Genomic DNA, 21,862 nt, shown 5'->3' with positions numbered 1-21,862 from the left:
TCGAAAATATCTAATACATCGACGATTCCGGAGAACTAAATAGGAACTTTAGTCAAATAATAAAATTGCTTTATTGAGTCGAAACAAACGCTCTCTAACTGAATTTTGCTCGAATAAGTATCGAAACATTCGATGTATTGCTTCTTGTACACTGAAACATGAACTACGATTTCTGTATTCTCAAATAGTTAGAATAAAATGTTAAAACAAATTTTCCTAACGATTAATGTTTTATTAAATTATAAAGCATATGGCTCTACGTCTTCAGAATATCTCAGAAAAATGTAAAATTATAGATTGATTGACAAATGTAGTCACTTAAATTTGTCAAACACTATTTATAATTTTATAAAATATAGTAGGATGCAAAATATGGTAATTATTTTTAGTCGAAAAGTTTAAAGTACAAATCCTTAATATTTTCCCTCTAACACTCTATCGATAACAGATAATTGTTTAACGTAGGAATAAAGCACTAATCACGATAAACGACGTTACACTCTGGTCATTTACCGATACGTATTAAGTACTAAAATTGTGGTAGTTTAATAGTCCGTATTAAAAGATAATTACCGCCAATTTAGGAAGAAATGAATCAGAATAATATACTTCGAATCTCGTTAAAACTCTATTTTCTTCCATTTTTTTTTTTAATAGGAAGCCTTCGATCGCGTTTCACGATCACAAAATTATGCAGCTGCGAATGTTTTATTTCTGTGAACGGCGATTTAGGAGATCGTAGAACGGATTAAAGACATTCTCGTTGCGAGCGAGCAATTTTAATGAATTTTCCGCTAATTCGAGCACGAGACGATTTGTGTCAATAAACTTTATCGAACATTAATAATGTTCCACGTGGCCATATTAATTGTCCATCCAACTGTCGATCGAAGATATATTTGCCGGGCTCCGTTTGCACCGTGGTCCATTTAGAGACAACAATTTCCGTTTCACACCGCGACACGTGGGTATTTCCGTTTGCATCACAAGGACATCATTAGAGATAAGAATTACGAGTATTCCTGGCTTTAATGCGCTCGAGAATTATGCCTTCTTAATTACTTCGTCGCGCGTGCCACGTTATTACGGGCTTTCGTTCAGAAGTCAACGACACCGAGCTGCTTAGCAAATAGGCCATCAACATTTATCGAATGTTTACGGGAAACGATATTCCATCGACGATTCAATCGAAAGATCGTTGCCAAAAATTATTATTCTTTTCTTTTCAAGTTGATATTTATTCTCTATACGATTTCCTTTTAATGTGATTTATTATTCAAGATGAATAATTTGAGAAAAATTTATTTTCTCTGAGACCAGATACATCGAATTAATTTTATTGCCTATATTTTAGGAAAGATTAAAAAATAATTATGAAACACTTTATTTGGGCCTCAAAGTCAAAATGTTTTCTTCGAATGTCTTCTAAACTGGATATTGATATCTAATGGGTTAGATATAGTTTTTCTACTTGCTCTGATTCTTCCTCAAAGATTTCCAAATCCATGATTTCATGTAAACAAAGGCTCGCCTATTCAAACGACTTTATCGTTCTCGTAGGACAGATAAGATCGGTTTTTGAAAGAAAAGCGAGTTATTGTTCTTCTTCTTTTTGTAAAAGAAAATATTTTCATCGTGATTTACACAGTAATAAGAGATAGGGAATTTTGTTGGAAATTGGACGCAACACCAACTGCATTCGGCAGTCAATAAAAGTTGTCGATATCGTATTTACTGCGTCGTATTTCAAATTTACTGTCGTGTTCTTACATGCTGTCTACGTTTCACGAAGTACATTTCAGTTAGTGACTGGAGAATTCGAACTCGAACGGAGTGTGGGATGAGTATTAAATACAATGCTTAGATGCGCGAACGTGCCTTTTATTGATACCAAAATGTCTCGTTAAACAGTTAGTCATCGTTGCCCTTATCTTAACACTTTCAAACGCATAGCGATAAGAAGACAATACAAGAAAATATGTGTCGTTCTATTTTTAAAATGTTTCATCTAGCAGGTGCTCAATCGATCTTAGGTTTCGATTAAGTTTATTTATAATTAATTAGGAATGAACTGTGTTATAATATTTTTAAATTATTTGCTTTTTTCTTGATATTTTTTCATTCTGAATATTAATTATTCTTCTCTCTCCTTCATACGATAATTTAATTACGAAACTCTTTGCACTCGGTGTGCATTTCTGTTCCACCGACTCGATAATTAAATACAGAATTTTTCTTGAAATATTTACGACTATGTGTTCACCGTGAAAAAGAAATATCAGATTTCATATATAAGTTTATTAATTTACGAAATTTTTCAAATATTAAGCTTTATAGATTTCTGCAGTGTCAAATGTATGCAGTGGTAAATGAAATAAATAATTCAAAATTCAGAGGCGAAGTGACATACTTAGAACAATGACAATTTTACAGACAAAATTATTTTTAAATTTCGCTCGAGACTATACGATGTTTCTGAAAGTTACGTGCCCGTCATTTTAATTATGCATAACAACAGATTATTGAAAAATTAAAGTTTAAATATTTTGTTTAATTTGACTGGCAATTATTGAACATTTATAATGTTTTAAAATAGCTACATAATTTGACAGTTAATAATTCGAAATCTTTATATACAGAGTGGATTACATAATTTCGTTCACTTTAAATTTCTAGTATTTAAATTTTTTTAATTTTTTTTATTTCCTTCAGACATTGATTACAGAGTTATTATAGAATTTATAATAGATATTATAATCAGGATAGACAAGTAACGTGGTTCATCCTGTATACTAATATATGTCATCCGATAATTTTCGGTTCTTTGTTTATTCATTTAAAGATCCCTATTTCTAACCCCTTGTCGTGCAACACCGAGCTTAACTCGTTAGAAGTTCTTTATGCCAAACTGCACAATGAAGAGCTACCCTCGTCATGAGGTTTAATGTACTAGAAACCACACAATTTCACATTCTCGAAATATTGATAAATGCAAGCTGTTCTTTTTTCTGTGACCATCAGACACACGAATTCGTAAAAGAGAAATAAATAGAATGCACTTGAATAATTACTGCTAATTAAATCATACGACAAGCAGTTAATAAGTAGATTGTAGACATTGTAGTCATCGTTAGTCAGCAAATCAATTGACCCTAACCCAGCCTAGACTTTTTATACTTTCCTGATATAAAAAACGAAGAAAGACACACGTATTGTAAATAAATTTAATCCTAAAAGTAAGTTGCTTGAATTTGATAATATAAACTATCTGGTATTTTAATATCACCGTTAATTCTTCTTTTATAATATATTTAATAAAATTAAGACTTTGAGGGTGCTCCTCGTCAGGATGGAAACGTAAAAATCGTAACTATTTCTACGTGGGGTTCTTTATTCGCACCATTTTGTCCGAAAAATATTTTCAATCGACAGCTAGTTAATCAGAATTGGATATTTGCAACGGCATAAATTGTGTCATAGTTGCAATAGGTCGTGCTGCATGCTTTATTTATTTTTAACTATGCGCACGTTGGCGTTTATGCTCGAGAAATTACACGGTCCGCGGGTTAAAGGCTACTAAACTCTATTCGCGAGAAATGGCTAACAAGGAAGCACATTTTGTTGCCAGGTTCGCGTTTCACTTACTGTTTTTGCTCTATTAAACGACATATCGGTGCACAGAGTTCGACATTAAGTTGCTTTTATTTTGAACGTGCCAGAAGTCATTACGAAATGTCTCAACATTGTCTGCAGTCACAGAGGATAATTTAAAGATTATAGTAGGCGACGTAACAGATACGATTATTTAAATTGAGAAAGAATGTAAAAAACAAAGTCGAGCAATGTTTGACTGCTTCAAACTTTCGAAGATTAAATAAATAAAATTTTACAAGTTACACGATCTAATTATTACAGGATACATTTAAAATTCCAAAATACACTTCCACGAATAAAAACGATATAAACAATGTTTCGACAGTGAAATGACACAATCTAATATTTATGATTATTTACTATTTATGCTTTTAATGCTTTTAACACTTTTTTATACTTGAAAAATGCATTGCTTAATATTAAAAAGTGTAAATAAATATTATATTATATTATATTCGTTACATTGTCGAAGAGGTTAACAAGATTCTATATCAGTTAATAAATAATAAAAGAATATACATTCTAAATTCAATGATATTTTATGGATGAAAGTTGATTGTAAATAAAAACTGACAGAAATGTTACTTAATACTTATGAAAAGAGACATACATAATATAGCAAATAATGGTGTATTTATTCGAGGAATTAAGGAGGTCTTCTATTATGAACCTATGAAAAAATCAAACTTTAAAATATCGCCATTTTTTTAATCATTGACTTTTTCCTTGTGTTCTAGTACCTGTTACAGTCAATTTTATACTAATTAAGAATTTTACGTTTTCTCATTTTACACAAATACAATGGCCACAATCATGACACCGTGGAATAACTTTTTCTAAAAGGGTTGTTTGATCATGTTTGCGAGAAACTAATACCACTAATTTTAACTTTTTTTAGCCCAAAAATGTTTAAAATGTTATTCAAACATAAACACATAAACCTTGTAAGCTTGTCTGTAAAAGGTATTATTGTCTTTGGAAAAAAATTCCCAAAGAAACTTGGAAAAAAATTTCATACTAGAAAACTCCCTTAAAAAAAAACGAATATACACACACAATACAATATTTACTCTTACGAACACACTTCTTAGAAATATTTACTAACATTTTTGTCACATTCTTTATGTACAATATAAAAAGTTGACTTTCAGCTATAAAATATTGTTGAACTTTTACCTTACATGCACTTTATCCAAAATTAGGAACAATTTAAGTAAACAATTCCCCACTTTTTACTCTATGAACTTTCCATTTCAATCACTTTTGTAATAACTTTTCTGTCACGTCTGCGGATTTACGTATCTTTGGGATCTAAAAAGCGATGTGTCACCAACACTTTAGAGTGATACAAAATTTGGAAAGATTACGATTAGATGGCCCCTTGTTTAGCTGTTAAATTTGTGTTCTTGGGGTCATTTTAAGAAAGAAATGTGTATGTCACAGGTATCGAATGGGCCTGGTTTAGCCACTAAACTAGATTTCCTATTTTTTATAAATCTGCAAATATCTTGGTAACTATGCGAAATATGGCAAAATATCAAGAGGCCTTTTTTATAGAAAATTAAATTTCCAACAATTTATGTTCTGTGACATTTTTTTATCAGCTGCACAGTTTTCGAATATATTTATATTTCGGTGAAGTTGCAGAACAACTGCCTCCCCCCAAAATGATGGTCGGGGAACCTAAAGGCTCCGTTCACAACTGCTTATACGAGACTCCACAAATGTCTATGTATTAAAACTCAATTAGCAGTGAATATTATTTGACATATTAGGTTAGGTTTGGTTATAATATTTTAAGATTATATTATTCTTAATAATTTATAAATAATAATCTTTCATGAAATAATAATGTTGTTTAAATAATTTGTTATTATTTCACAAAAGCAGTTACCGGATACACGCATATGTAAGATCCTGATGCAGTAGACGTACTTGAACTATACAAGATACTAGAAATTTTGAATACTTTTCGTGAAAAACGGAATTTTAACATCATTTTAATGTCTTTTATAGGAAATTCAATTTCCTAAAAAAAAGGTTTGTATATATTTTGCCATATCTCGCATAGTTTTCGAGATATTTGCAGATGTATAAAAAACAGGGAATCTACTTTCCCGGCTAAACTAGGCCAATTTGATACCTGTAACATATACAGTTGTTTTCTTAAAATAACCTCAAGAACACAAATTTAACCTTTAAAGTAGGGGCCACGGAAATCGTAATCCCCCCCAAAATTTGATCACTTTTCCCTCTTTTGAGTCCGTCCGTAAAAAATAGCCTGATAGGGGAGGAAAGCGTCAAATTTAAGCCGTAGCTGAGAAGTCGATCGCTAAGGATACAAATTACCGTAGACCAGTATAATCGAGAGAAAAGGTAATGGCGCGTGTCGGTTAGCGAAAATCGAGATGAGAACCCGCGCTTTCCCGTTCGCCTGCGTGCATTACCGACGCGCATACATATGGGGAGCGCACGCGTGCACGCGCGCGCGCGCGCTCGCCCAGCGATACCGTGTACACGCGCACAGGCGAACGGCCGCGAGCGTATCGCCGCGCGCGCAATGTAGGTATTACTTAATAATATCCATAACCGGGAGGTAAATGGAAGTGTGGGCGAAAGACAGCGGCGGAGCGCGAGAAGGAGCGTAAGAAGACGGAGATGGAACGCTCAACCGCGTGCAAAGACGGCAGGAGTCTTACGGAGAAAATAAACGACGAGAAAAGAGAGAAAGAACAAAGGGTATCGAAAAAGACCGTGACCAGAAAAGTTGAAAATCGTCCTGTGACTCGTTCCTCCCGTAGCAGGTGTATTTCTCAGCGAACGTTCCGATCGGAATGTTTCGCAGCGTCGAACACGACGTATCGATAGCTTAGTCACGTTCGCTTCTCCGATCCCGAATCATTAGCTTGCTAGTGGGATCGATACTAAAAATACGATCGAAAGTGTCGCGTCTCGATCACCCTGTCCCAAATACCACGATCTCCACATAAAACTCGCGGACCTTCCTCTTGCGAGGCCTTCGACGAACAGGGTGGACCATCGGTACCGAGCGAAACGATAACTCGTGAAACAGGGACAGAAAAATGTGCGTAACCCACCAGGTTAAACCAGTGTACCCTTTCAGATCGGCGGTCGGTAATGTTGGGTCGAACGGTGTCAGCAGGTGCAGACCGTCGATTGCTCCCTTATCACAGAAATCCAAACTCTGTCACAGCGGCACCCGTGTGCGTCGGGGCCGGTGGTCGCGGCGCATCATTCACTTTCACTGGTGAACCGGCCCGCGTATCAGACCGTGGCGTGCACACGTTCGTTCCTGCACGCTTCTCGCGCGAACACGCTCGCCGTAGCGAGGGGGTGAGAGCACTCTCCGGCACGGAGAAACGTCGATACTTTTTTTTTCCCCCTCTCGTGCCGCCGCTCGGCGAGTCCCAGTGTGCCCGATAACGGGGCTAGCACGTTCGCGACGTTTCCGCGAACGATCCTCCGTACCGCGACCGACTGTCGACGGTCGTCGTGCTGCGACCGGGGCGTCGTCGAGTGACACTCGCGCGGGCAGTCACGACCCCATCCCCGCGACTCTCCACGCGCGAGGATCGCCGTGGGCGCGATCGAACCGGGTCGACGACGGGGATGAATCCGTATCCGTATCCGTGGTCGCGCGTGCCATCGGTTCGACACCGCCGGGGAACCACCGATTCACGTCGCCCCCCCTGGGAGTATCGATACCGCGTTGAATTATCACCAACCACTCGCGGGACCCCCAAAAATTTTTCCTCGAACCTCGGTTTCTGCACCTCGCGGCAAAGTTCGCGACACGACGCGCGCTCACCACCACCACCGCTACGTACGGGGCACCAGGTCGTCGCGTGTCACATACGTCCGCGACGCGGGGGCTGCACACTTTGCCGTCGCGTTATTTAAAGACCGGTAAAGAGAGCCGTTTATACTTGTGCCGACTGTCCCTTAACGTGACGAACACAGTACTTACGCTACCGTGGCTCCGGGTTGACTGGTGCGCGCCGCGCAAGACCGGAGAGAGCCAGCCCCACCGTGTCGCTATCGCCCTCTCGCTCTCGATCCTCCCGTTTCTCTCCCTCCGATCCGACCGAAGGGAGCGAGCGAGAGAGACAGAGAGAGAGAGGAAAAGCGTGAGCGCAGCAGCGAGGAGGGCTCGACAGAGAGGGTACGGGAGTGGGGTGGTGGGACGCGATAGGGAGACATACTCGCGGAGGGAGGAGGAAGAATCGAAAGGGTCGGGGAGGATGAGAGAAAGAAAGAGATACCGCGGAGGGAGGAGAGGAGGCACGCGGCTGTCCGTGCTTAAGGGGTTACACTAGGGATGCTTGATTCCTCCACGAAAATCGATTCTGCGATCGATAAAAAAATCATTCTTCATGAAAAATCGTTCGAGACTGGAACGTGAGAAATTTAGCTATTTCTATTAGATTTTTCCTTAACCCTTTTTTTTTGTAACGAACGTTTATTGTACCAAAAAATAATTATAAATATATACAGGGTGTCCCAGCATCAGTGGTACAACCAAGAAGGGCGTTATTCTATATGAAAGAACAAATCAAAATTAAAGAATAACATTTGTTCATTTGAGGCTTTGTTATTAAATCTCTATATACCTATCAAATAATTCGTTACAGCTTTTTCTTGATCATAATGATTTTTGTAATTTCCTAAATATCATGAGCAATGCGTCATTAGTGAAATTATTATTTTGGACAACGTGGGGCGCATACGACCCACGCGGCGTGGATGGAGAGTCACCGAAAATTGTTAATGTACATGTCTGAAACATGTTAATATTCGAGATACGGGGAAGTAGTAATCCAGAGTCTTAGTGTTGCGCCTGTATGTTTATTTATGCACTAGAACCTCCATTATGTAAACCTCTGTTATCCGAATATTCATCTATCCGATTTGATATTCGAATATTCTATTATTCAAACCGAACAGAACCTACATGATATATCCTTATAGAAAAGATAACCGTCTCTTGAAAATTCTTTCGTAATTGTACAAAATAATAGTTACAAAAACGTAATAGTTTCCTGTAGTTAGACCACAGAAGAGACTGCAAGGTTTGGAAAATATATAATACAAATTTCATCCAGTTACGTCCTTCTTTTCTGCTAAGGACCACTTTTTCTAATATCAAATAAGATTTATATATATTTCCATTCATCCAGTACCAAAAATGACTCGAATATTCTTCGTTGCAAAGAAAATACTAATTAAATTCCAAAATTTATCTAAATAAAAGATGCAAGTAAAAGCAAAGTATGACACAATTTTTAGTTATACATATAATTTATATTCCAAGCAAATAATATGTTTCTTCTATTAACATATTTCGAGAACGCAGAACTTACAAATGGACTTTCATAAGATACATGCACCCAGGCAAATAGAGTACGTCACACGAAAAGTACGTTTCTCTAATTACGTATTATTGAAGATTATTGACCTGGAAGTGAAATCATCATACTGTGAAGTATATGAATATTGGGAGAAATAAATTGATCGACAAAGTTAATGTTTTCTATGAACCACTAATTAGAAATAATTAGACATGTATCAATTGAGAGAAGAAAGCATTATAGACTATGTATTTACGTAAATAATTCGACCGATACCCAGGAAAAACATGAGAATTTTATTCCCAAGAGAGTCTAATTTGCATAAGTAGAGAAAAGCTGAACTAGCTATAAATCCTCACGCTATTCATTCAGTATATAAAAATTGAAGCAAAAATGATTTTCTTAAGCATTGCTTTGGAGGATATCATCAAAATAATAATTACATTTTATGGAAAATAACTCTCCATTTTATTTAATAACGATTTCAGCAGTGTATTGAATATTTAGAACAAAAGGGGCTAGAATAATCAAATGACAAGAGAACTTGACCAGAAATGAACATTTCATCAATAATAAAATTTTCCAAAATAATTGATTCAAGATACGATGAAAGTTATCAACAATATAATCAAAATAATAGATTTGTGAATTTTAATCACATTTTTCAAAAGAATATTGTTGACAATCCACGTAAAATTCAATGTGGACCAATTATTTCTATTTGGGTCGTTCATTAGTTAGTAGATACAAAACACAGTTCCCATTAATGAAAAACAAATTTAAACTATCCGTGTTTATTTTTCAATTATCGAGCAAAATTCTACACAAACGGATAAAGAATGTATTAAAAAATAAGAATTTAGAAAGCACTGATCTGGTAAAGGAGCACTAGCGAGGACGTTGTATCGAAGAAAAATCAACTTCCAATTAAAATGGAAATAATATTGTACTCTGCAATGTACTCGAGTGCTACAAACAGAAACTTTTCAAACGTGTAGTTCTGCCGCGATAAATTTTTAAAGAGCCATGAATATTTTACGCCTTCAACCTGGTGTAACCCCTTAAGAAAGTAGGGGGAGTGAAATGATGGGGAAAGAAGGTGGAAAAGCGGAGTAGTTTCGAACGCGTCGCGGCCACCGAGAACCACTCGCAACTGAAATGATCGTTGTAAACAGGAAAGGGTTGCCGTAGGTCGTCCCTCCTCTTTCCTTTTCATCCCCTCCCCTCTCTTCGCTATGCGATAACCAAAGTTTCGCCATTTCTTGGCGCGAGCGGAACACCGATTACTCTCGCAAGATCTATTGTGACATCGTTTGAAACGTATTTAGAGGTGTCGTCTTTGCAACAACGAAGAGATTTTAACACTCAGGTAGGCACGCGGGTGTCAAATAGACTTATCAAAGTACTAAATAGGTTGATCATCTTTCAATAAAATTAAAAGGTTTATTTTTAAAAATTGAAGAAAAATTTTTTGCTATGTAATATAGAATTCTTATATCCTAGTCATGTTTCTTTGTTATGGCTAGTCGTTTCTCGTACTATATTCATTTATCGACCTCTTCAAGAGTCTTAGAATTTTTTTAAAAATACTCGAGGCTAAATTAAACACGTGCTTTAACTTTTCGAGGCACACGATTCTAAAAAAAATAAAAACCTTGGTTGCACAGAATTCTTTTTATTATAAAAAAGATGGGGGAAAACATTTATTTCGATTATTTAACATGAAACATTACTCAAAGTAAAAGATGGGACTTTTACTTTGTCTCACCTTTAGTGGGACTTCAAACTTCTATAGGTCTGTTACTATACAACTATTGTTTTAAAAAATTTCGTTAAGTTTCTGTTTAACATAACCTCGAATATTTTTTAGAGAATAGTAAGACTCCTATAGAGATTCCTAATTAACAACTAAAGAAATTAAACTGATTTCAGTTGAAAATCCATTGAGTTTGTTAAGTGGTTTGTTAAGTGAGTTTGTTATCCAAATTATTGAAGTGGGTAAAATTCGTAATTGTTATATCAGTGGCAAATATATAAGGGGGGAGGAAGATACAGAGACTCGAGCCTTCCTTCTATCGTTGACCAATTTTTATCGGGTGAAAAAAAAATTTGAAAAGTAATCTCTAAAAATTAAAACAGTAATTATGACGTGTTTAAAAAAAACTAATTGAACGAAATCCGGAGTAATTTTTCCTATTTTATTTGAACTAGTTAACCCCCTTAAGTGTTAATGGCGGCATTCATTATAACCAGAGGTATAGGTGAAAATGAGAGACTAAGGGAAGAACAGGGGTACAATGGAATTGTAGATGCTGACGAATTGAAAAGAGTAAAAGGGGGTGAATGAGGGAAGCGTCGACAGAGACCACGGAGGGAAGAGATAATTTTCGTTAAGCCGGTAAATGTGAAGTTCGGCCACGGAAGAAAGAAAAGATTCTCAAAGGAGAGAATCGGGTTGAGGTAGGCCATCCTGTTTCTTTCAGCCGTTTGTGCAATCCTCGTGATGGCTCGAAAGAGACGCTGCCGTTCGTAAGGATTCAAAAAAATTTTTTTGCCTGTTCGCCAAGATCTTTGCAACGTCAAAGGCAATTAATTTATAACGTTCATTCTTCAGCTAGAGAAGGACACGAGGAAGAAGTGCAACGACGAAGGGCGGGGAAACTGCTTTTTCTCTTTAAAGTTGGCGAAAAAAGAAGCTTTAAAGTTAACGAGTTTTGCATCTTAGTCTATGAAGAAAAATTTTTCCAAGGTAAGACGCGAAAGAAGTTTCGAAAGAAGAAAGACGTTTAAAGGGAAACAAGTTGGCCAACGTCGCGAACGTATAGAAAGGAATATACGCGGAAACTTGGTGAGGGGGAAGATGTGCACGTCGAAGGGATAGAAAAATAGGGAGGAAACGGAAGCACGAAGTTACGAATACGTTAAGAACGTGACATGGGACACAAAGGGAAACAGGAATTATTCTAAATCGACCCGCGTTGGGACAGGCCCCTTTCTCTCAGACCCCCCTGGTTTTAATCTCTTTAAACATTCCGCGGGGCAACAATTAAATTTGTTACTTCGCGTTTCTGGGTCTCGTTTCAGATGAAAGGCAGAAAATTTACATTTTTATACATATAATTTCATACGGCTCAAAGGTATCCTGGTTTTATCATGCGGTCGTTGAATGTTGCTGAAAGAACGCCACTCGCGACGATGGAAACTGAAAATGGATTCCCTGCTTTCCGCTCGAGAAACAGACTCTCGACCGGATCGACGATTTATTATAAGCAAACGTACCGCTTCGAATGGGATGAAAAATTGATATCAATAAAGAGGAGAAGCCGAAGTTTTAAAGGGACTGAAGTGGCGAGCGAGAAGAACTCGCAAAATTCGAAAACAAAAACGGCTGTTGGAAAACGATGAAAGCTCCGACGAGAAAAAGAGAGGAATGGAGCGGAATGAAGAAGATTCTTCTCGCGAGAACGCGATGTGGTGTACAGAAAGAAAAGGAGGGCTCTTTGTGTAAACAGGGTCACGTTTGGGTAGGTCACTCACCCTCTTCAGATTGTCATTATTTGTGTCGCGTCAAACTGCTGCAATTTCGAGACTCGAATCAAATTTATCAATACGAAATGTTGAAATTAGGCATATTCGGTAGCTTCGAGGGAAATCTTCGCGGAACTAACAATTTAAACTTTGTTAGTTCAACGGTTTTGGCTCTCTTCGGAGTTCGATAATGTTTAAAATAGGAGCTTCGATTGTAAATGTAAACATGTCGACATAGTAAGAAAATTCATAATACGAGTCAAGTAAATCATAATATTAAAAATTACACTGTAAATGTAAAACGTAAAAGAATGAATTTACTAAAATGTTTTGAAAAATTAAAACTATCAGCATGCCTACATTTTTCTCATCTCAATTTCCTACAACGCTGTTTTTATTTAGAAATGTGTATAATAAACAATTTTCAATTTATCCAATTGTCAAAATTATCAATCGACATGTGCTATTTTCTTTATGAACATGAAATCGTTAAAAATCAATTTGAAATGCATGTTCTTCCACGCTTGGAATAGAGAATGTTATTTATTTTAGTAGAAAATTTATCAAAATTAAGTTGATTGGTGTAACGACAGTATATGGAACTATACTACTACTTTTATTTTTCGGACTTGACCAATTATATTTATTAGTTTAAATATAACTCGAAAGTTTCTTCTTTTTCCCTGTATTCCTTGAAACACGAAATTTTTAAATCACTTGAAATTGTAAATGAACTAACGAAATCATTGAAATTATTTTTAAAAATACATGAAATTATCTGAAATCTGTAATCACTTAATTCGGAGCAAATAATTCATCAAAAGTATCGATCGTGGACAACAGAATATTTTATGTACTAACAGTTATCTGACTGACGTTTAAAAATTCACAGTGTTTTAGTTTTTTGGAATAAAATAAAATAATAGAACAATCAAATCAAATTGAAAGAAAATAAAAGAAAATTCATAAATTTTTCAAGATATTTCTAAAGGAAATTTTTTTGCAAGGACTTCTGAAAGGAAATACAGTAAAATTACTACCTTAAAGTGCATTAAACTGAAAATTGGTGGTCTTTAGCATATCACGACATTGCTATGATTTACAACGCAAACGAAATGACTTCGTAGTTTCATAGCAGAGGCGCAGCTCGAGTTCTCATAAAACGTTCGTCGTCATCAAAGCGGTGAAAGAATCAAACTTTTTTTTCCAGTTTTTCGAATTACCGCCAACAATGGGAGAAGTTACTTTCGGGAGTTTCGCGACGAAGAAAGGAGACCTCCGTTACGATAGACAAAATGAACGATAAATAGGAAAGTTCAGCTCGAATAATATACAAGCTCGTTCTTCTAGAAAAAGTCAGATACGAGACGACGAAGGGAAGCGGAAAGAGCAAAAAGAGAATGAATAAAATTGCTTGGCGTGGCATGCAATGAGGACATACCTCGCCCATACTTTTCCAGAATTATAATTTAGCATGAAGTTAAGTTCGGACGAATGTAAATGTTCGCGAGGTATTTTTTCTTCACGGTTTTACAGAAGACGCTCTTTAATGCGGAAGAAAGGTCTAAAAAATGACGCTAGAAAGTGGAAGAGAACCAAGGGCTTTCAGCCGCGAATGCAAATGTCCTACGGCTTGTTGTAAATAGAACCTTTTTGCGTCATTGCTGACATAAGTGTTACGTTTCCTTCGTTAATAGTGGGCAAGTGACGTTGCCTGAACGGCCGTCGAGTCTCAAATTTTCTTCAGATTGGTACAATCTCTTTGAAAAGAAACGACCACAAATTCAAAGACGAAATTCTGAGTACGAAATCAAAGGTGGGTGAAAACTCGACGCGATAATGTTTAAGTTTATCTCGAGACGACTTCTAAACGTTGTTCGCAAATTTTTATTTTATCAGAGCTGAATTAGACGTAACGTTCAAAATAAGAGAAAAGATTTAATAATTCTAGCATCAAGAGTCTTCTTCAGGAACAAGTTAATAACTTCTAATTCTAAATATGTATATAGGATGAGCCTAGTAACTTTGCCAGATTTTAGAGGAACGTGGTGATAAACCACGTTAAGCGATGCAAAATATTCCTCTGCAATTGTGTTCTACCTTCAATAAAGCCAGAGTTATTAAACTCATTCTGTGTAGCTAAAATATAAATAGATAATTTTTAATGATAATGGTGAAATATAGAAATAAATATATCTAAGTTAACTTACTAACAAGAAGTGTCAATGTAGAGTGTAAAATTGTAGAATTTGAAAATAGAAATTGTATACTATGTTGTTTCTTAACTTTTGAAATCACTCGAGAAATGAATATTTCTATTGTATTTATTTGAAACAATTAGATGAATTTGTACCATGTGTAAAAGGAATAACATAATACTACAATATTGGACAACTATGTAAAAAAGTTTTATACGAAACACTTATATAACACGATCTGTGGTTTTTGAGAGCTAGAAAATAATTCAAAATGGAGACAAATGTTCTTTTCTTATTTTAGTTAATTTATATCGGAAGAAAATCGTACTCTCTTATGATTGAAACGTAATGAAGAATTAAATTAATTTATAGAATATTTAATTTAATTTTTGTTATTTATCGTCTGTATCACACAAATTTTGTCGTATTCTATATGTAAGTTAATCATTTAATTATGAGGTACATAAAATATCACAACATAAGTATGTATTCGAATACATTCGGTACTATATTTAAAAAATATATTGATATATTTCCGAGTATAATGAATAGATATTTAGAAGGAATCGAATTCTATGTGTCGAAAGATTTATGACGACGCTTCGTGCACTCGCCAGCAGAGGGCTACGCTCTCTCACAAGTACTCAACTGACCGCCTATTCAATGTTCCTGTATCTCTCTGTATGTAACTTGATTTAATTATGTTTTCTACAGTTTTTTTAGTGCCATTTTTCTATACAAAATATTAAATCTTGCCCCTAGTATAAGTAATTATTCTTAAAGCTATCTTGTAAGTAGCATTAAGTGGACATTATTTAATGTTAAGATTACGCGAGCTCTATGTTGAGCCATTAGTCTAAATTGTAGTCCTAGTTATAAGATACCCGTTTGTACGTTTAGATTTATTGTATCCCTTTGTATATATATTTATAATTGCTTTTTTTTGCACAATAAACGTTCGTTACAAAAAAAAGGCCCAGGATGAAACACTCCCCTCTCCTCTCCTTTTTTATCCTCCTGCTATTTCGATTACTATTTCCTAGAATAAACCAAGTCGTCCACAAATTAAAAAAACGAGGATCGTCGAGTAATAATGGAGAATCGAAAAACATACTCACAGTAATTTTCAAAATTGAATAATGAAAGAAAACCCGGTGAAAAATAATGTGGAAAAACGTGAGGTTAGCTACGACTCCCGGAGGTCTTCTTAGGGTTAATCGACGACTACTTTTCCTGTTGCGAAACCACCCTCTTCATGCTCGCTCGGAGAGAGGGTCACGCCCCGAACGGCAAACGTTGATCTAGAATTCAACGGAGGGTGTTCCTGGAAGGGGGAAGTTTCCCTGTTTCCCAGGTGGACGTTCAATTTGAATTTTCAAGTGTTTTCACGCGGTGTTAAGCACTTTTCCAGCGGCGAACGACACGACGACAGCCGTAGGGGCGGCGCACGCACTTGCCGCGACGATCGATCTTAGACAGGGATCGATCGGCAGGGATATGACGCCTATAGGCCTGTGTGTGCTTGGATGGTATATACACCTATCGGATGGCTACCACCCGTTAACGCTAATCAGGAGTCCAGAGGCTGCGACGAATACAAAAGAAGCTCGGCCGCACGATCTGAATTAACGCGCGGACGTCGAACCGACGCGAAACCTCGTCGACGAGAATGCAAAAGAGACTCAGGACCACTCTAGTCCTTCCACGGTCGAAAACATCAAACGAAAACAGTATACAAGCGATTCAACGATGAACATTGCACGTGTCTAATTAAACCAAATGGCCTAATGACAAACCAATAACTTCCACAAGAAACTTAATGCAGGGAAGGTAAAGTGGTGACTCTGCTGAGAGTTAACTACTAACTGCTCACAATAGTACTTTACAGATTAAAATTATTGGAAGGCTCTCTTCGAACCTGTTGCAGTTGCGTAAATAAATGTGGTTATTATTCGAAATAATGGCTTCCTCACCGATTTGGATGATACTGATACATATTACCATCGCTCGGCCTTAGTTTCCAAGATATACTAATTCATTTTAACTTTATGTAAATGGCAGTAGTATTTATTTTGACCTATAATCAAAAGAAAAGTCTCTAATTATATCTATTTTAGTTACTATTTTTTGAGAATTATCGACCAAAAGAAGCAACCCATTATTTATTATTTTAATGTATATATTTAGAAACTTTACGGTAAAATAAAACGTATAATCAATATGACATTATACAGAGTGTTCGGTCACCACTGGGAAAAATTTTAATGGGAGGTTCTAGAGGCCAAAATAAGACGAAAATCGAGAATACGAATTTGTTGATGGAGATTTCGTTAAAAAGTTATTAACGTTTGAAGTTCCTCCCGTACTGAATTTTTTTCTAGAAAATGCGTAGGATTTCGAGGGTATGTCTATTGACCAAAAATGGTTGTAATCGACCTCCGCAAACGAAAATAATTTTTCCACAACGATTTGAAATTTTTTTTTTTCGCCGAAAAATTTCAGCACCTGTCGATTTTTCTTAGAAATTCGTTTTTCATGTGTAACTAATTTAGTTGACGCTGTACAGAAAAGTTGTCTAATACCTTTTTATTGATATCTATGAGCTCTACTTCCATGCAAAATTTCAATAAGATACGTTCACTATTATAGGAGTTATGGCAGTTTGAAAATTGGACCAGTTTTATGTGGTTTTTCTCATTTTACGGGGTCAAAGAACAACTTTTTCATTATTGTTAGAATTTCTACATATTCTACACCAAAATACGCGTTGTTTGCTTTTTTAAGCATTAAAATCGTCCAATCCGTTCAGGAGTTATGGCATTTCAAAGATACGCATGAAATTTCAGGGAACGATTTCCGGCCTGAAATTAGATTTTCGGTAAGGAATTTTTTTCTCGAAAATGCGTAGGATTTCGGGGGTATGTGTAGTGACCAAAAATGATTGTAATCGACTCTTGCAATCGAAAATAATTTTTGTCACAAAAAAAAACATAAAATGCATAAATTCATATGAAAATGAGGATACTATCTACATAAATTAACTATTTTATTTGATTCCATTCAATTATGTTCCGCATTTCTTGTACAATTTAATTACTTATATAATTTTAGATGTAAAATATCGCATTTTTGTGCACCGAAGAAAATCCAAATTAAGAATTGAAACGTTTAAAATAAGTAGATATTAAACAATATACTTGCTTTGACTATATTTGTAATATTTGTCTTAAATAGAACAGCGATTACTTGTTTACTATTTTAGTCTTATGGTTCCTTTTTAGTTTTTTATATATTCAAGTCGATTTTTGTAAAATGATGTAATATCGTAGTTAGCAAAGGGACAGGTGATCGAATATTTTGTTTAGCGTAATTATTATTTTTATACGCTAAATTCACTCTCGATGTCGTGTTCACATTTCTATGAAACGCCCTACATAATATACGCGTTTACATTTTCGTCACGTTTTAGGGTCGAAAATGTTTCCGTTAACAGTTCAAACATACGGTGACGCAATAAACAAGCAAGCTACGAGGTAAAATGATAGACAGTACCACTATAAATTCAGTGTTATTTTGGACGGTGTGTCCCGTATTGTGTGACATCTGCAGCGGAAAACGCGCAAGGGCGTGGGACTGCTGATATTGCATAGCGTCTACCATTCCACGGAACATCATAATAATAGAAAGTATCAGAAACAGTAGCAGCATGTAGATATTAAATTCTTCATTGTTACTCCAACGCTATCACCGTGATAGACCGTTTGAACGCGTTCAATGCAACACTATAGTGGAAAACGTATGTTGAGATTGTATTATGCAACTACATTCTTGTTTCCCAAGAATATTTTCAATTTCGACAATTGTTCTACAAGTAGACAATAAGTTATTACCAATATATAATTTTATAAATTTCCTATAATTATATTCATATAAAATTTGTTCTAATTTGTGCCCATTTTGAAAATAAGGTTATGCAACTTTTTGAGATTTTGTAGCATATAGGGACAATTATATCGTATGTAAATTTTACACACATATTACAAATATTTATCAAATGTTTAAATATGCTTTTCAACCCTTTATAACTCCATTATGCACATTTTTAAAAACCGATTTTATCCTTTTATCATAGTGTGTCATTTTACCTATAAAACTATATAATGGTCACCGTAGAAACTGTTCATAACAACAGTAAGTTTTATTAAAATTTGTCGATCTATTTGTCAATGTTCTACAACATAATATTTTTCGAGAGCCAAAATTTCTATTTGAAGCAATTAGGTGAGAACAGATTTTTAAATTACTGATGAAAAAATTAGTATTTCCTGCGTTACGAAATCATGAACAAAAGTTCCTTGGTATCCAGCAAAGAATTTATGGATATAAACAAAAACATCAAAAGTATCACCTTTTCATAAGTAAAACTGGAGTCATCTTAGACTTCTTAAATATCATATCCTATTCTATTTAAGTATCTTTCATATCCCCAGTAAAATTTTCTTTATAAATAAATAAACAGTAGTTTATTTTACGATTCGTTAAAAAAGTTTGGTATGAAAATGATAGCAAAATAATAAAAAGTTCAAATCGATGGAGGACATAGAAGACTACAATAGACAGAAATGTCAGTGTCTTTTTAGCATTCATATTAGTATAATAAAAAGTGTAATATTTTACAGTAAGTCAATTTACGAAAATTATTATCCTGCATAAAATGCATACATAAAATCAAAAGGAAAAGTGTCTATTCTATATATGTCAAATGTTCTTATTATACGTTCATGAAAATTTGTGACATTTGTTTCCTCAAATAACTATAATATTTTTTAAATTTGTTCAAACGGTATTTCTTCTAAACACTTTAAGTCTTAAATATAAATTACTAAATAAAAAGATTCTTTAATTTTGTTTAAATGTTCGGATGTGTTCCAGTAAATGTTTACAAAGTTTGGAAGACCGCTGTGATGGTTCGAAGTGACAGTGTCCAATTTCAAGGATTAAACTATCAAAACCAGCTCAAATATCGTGGCCATCGATTCGCGACTCACCCTGTATACGTAACGCAGCCGCCCTCGCCTATCAAAATCGAAATCGTACGATTTTTTTCGATCGCTCTGGAAGAACAGGCCGACACACGATATCGTACCGTTAGGTCGTCCGCCCTCCTTCGAATCTCATTGTCGTTTCGCGCATTATACAGGGATTTCTGGTACAGGTACGTGGGAAGATGCACGATCGAATGCGATCGAGTCGAGCCAGAAGAGGACTCCCATTATTGCTAAGAACGCGGGGCCCCCGATGGACGACAGAAGGTTACCTACGTGATCGAGATCGTGCGCTAAGGTGCGCTTCAAATGAATGAGAATTCTAAAAACGAGGAGGGGGGAAAAAAATCCGTATCGAGACGTCGCGGGGGCGTGGGTCGACGTATCGCTTTTCGTATGATTTTCAATAACCACGAAAGGTTTCCGTCGCAACGGAAAACGGAAGAGGAGAGATGCATTTATTGTACTCCGTAAATGCTTGTCTACCACGAACACGCTATCGGGAAGCAACGTGTACCGTTGGGATCGAGGAAGAAATACGTTTATTCAGTGGACGTAGTAATGGAATCGTGACGTTTCCTTTTCCGGAATTGTCCACCCTTTTCGGGTACCAGACGCTGGCCACAAGTCTCAGACCACCTTATCTTTATAGTTTCAAACGCTAGCATCGCCTAATTTGCTCTTGAAAAATTTTGTTTGCACGTCGAACGTTGTGTTTTAAGAATTGTTGCAGATTTCGTTTTGGTAGACATTGTTAACCGTCTGTACTCGGTTGACCCCTCTGAGGAGGTGCAAAGAGATTATTGCTTTAAGGTGATTACATAGGACAAAATTATGCAAGTGGAAAATTTGAAAAACTAAATTTAAAATTGATTTAAATTTCGAAAATTATTAAAGAAACAAGAAAGAGAAAATATTCAATTAATTTGAATTTATATTAGGTCCCACTGTTTACTGAAATAATGCACAAAAAAACTGTAAATTTCATAAATTTACACGAGTCTTTATAAGATTAATTGAATATCATTTAAAGATAAATTAACTTTTTGTACTTAATAATATTAAAATCTTAATCTACTGTTTCAGGACAAAACTTTTAAGACAAAAAGTTAAAGTTTACCATCCTTTATTAATTTCAACAAGACAAAATGAAAAGTAACGAATATGGTATAACTACAAAACATTGTTTATGAAACTATAGAAAAAGTTTCAGTCATCAAACTTTTATTATTAATGATAGATAACTATAGATATTTGTAATAAAACAAGAAATATATTAAGTTACAGTTTTTTTGTTTCATTGTATATTTTCCTTTTTTTTGACAACTCGTAGTTTGAGAAACACTGTCCTAAGGGCTGCATGGTAACGGTATCACATATGTATGTTACAAAAGAGCCTCAAAGAGAGGCGAGTCTAAAATATAAAAAAAAATATTGGCCCTACAGTTTCATAGAAAGCAATTTGTAACACTTTGTCCATGTAAACGCCTGGTTAGAAAAAGATAGAACAAGCATTCTCCCTCCGCAGGGATCTTCTTTAAATTGTCGAGCTATACACGATGAAGTTATTAAGAATCTAATAAACACAATATCTAGAATAACGTTTGTATATTGCTACAAAAAATGAAGTAGTTATTCTAAATATTAAACTAAATATTCTATAACTGAAGAATGCCTTTAATGAAAAAATGGAGATCCTAATAATAAAATGTAAGGAAACATTCACAACAAATTCCTCACTGTACAGATCACAAAATAATATTTTGAATAAATATCATTTGTATCCAAAGATATCAATAAATCAAATATATTGTAGTTAAAAAAAAAAGAAAGGAAACCATCCCCATCGTCTTATTGGGTAATGGTACTATATATTTTGAAAACTAAAGAGACTAATCTTGGGACTAAACCGAATTTTAAAATATAAAAAAAATATACGATCGCTACTATTTCATAGAAGACAATTTGTTACACTATTTACGAGACATCCTACTCGAAACGGTCGGATTCTAATGTAGAAGAGACATGCGAACTCCCATGAAAGAAGAGTGACAGAAAAATCTGATTA

General features: G+C 35.3%; 1 protein-coding gene across 6 annotated transcripts in view; it reads right to left on the bottom strand.

Annotated features, from left to right (window-relative positions):
• Hr3 (nuclear hormone receptor 3 ROR-beta) overlaps window positions 1-21,862 on the bottom strand; it is a 315,339-nt gene that overhangs the window by 184,684 nt on the left and 108,793 nt on the right. The window contains exon 1 of one of the 6 annotated variants that reach the window (XM_076767476.1): window positions 6,753-7,652. The exons of the other annotated variants lie outside the window; for them this stretch is intronic. The gene's annotated coding sequence lies outside the window, so the exon portion shown is untranslated. Of the gene's footprint in view, window positions 1-6,752; window positions 7,653-21,862 lie in introns of those variants that run through there. 6 annotated transcript variants of the gene reach the window in all.

Source organism: Colletes latitarsis, chromosome 6 (genome assembly GCF_051014445.1).
Source record: "Colletes latitarsis isolate SP2378_abdomen chromosome 6, iyColLati1, whole genome shotgun sequence".
Lineage (NCBI taxonomy): Eukaryota > Metazoa > Arthropoda > Insecta > Hymenoptera > Colletidae > Colletes > Colletes latitarsis.
This window is presented reverse-complemented; position numbering and strand designations above follow the sequence as displayed.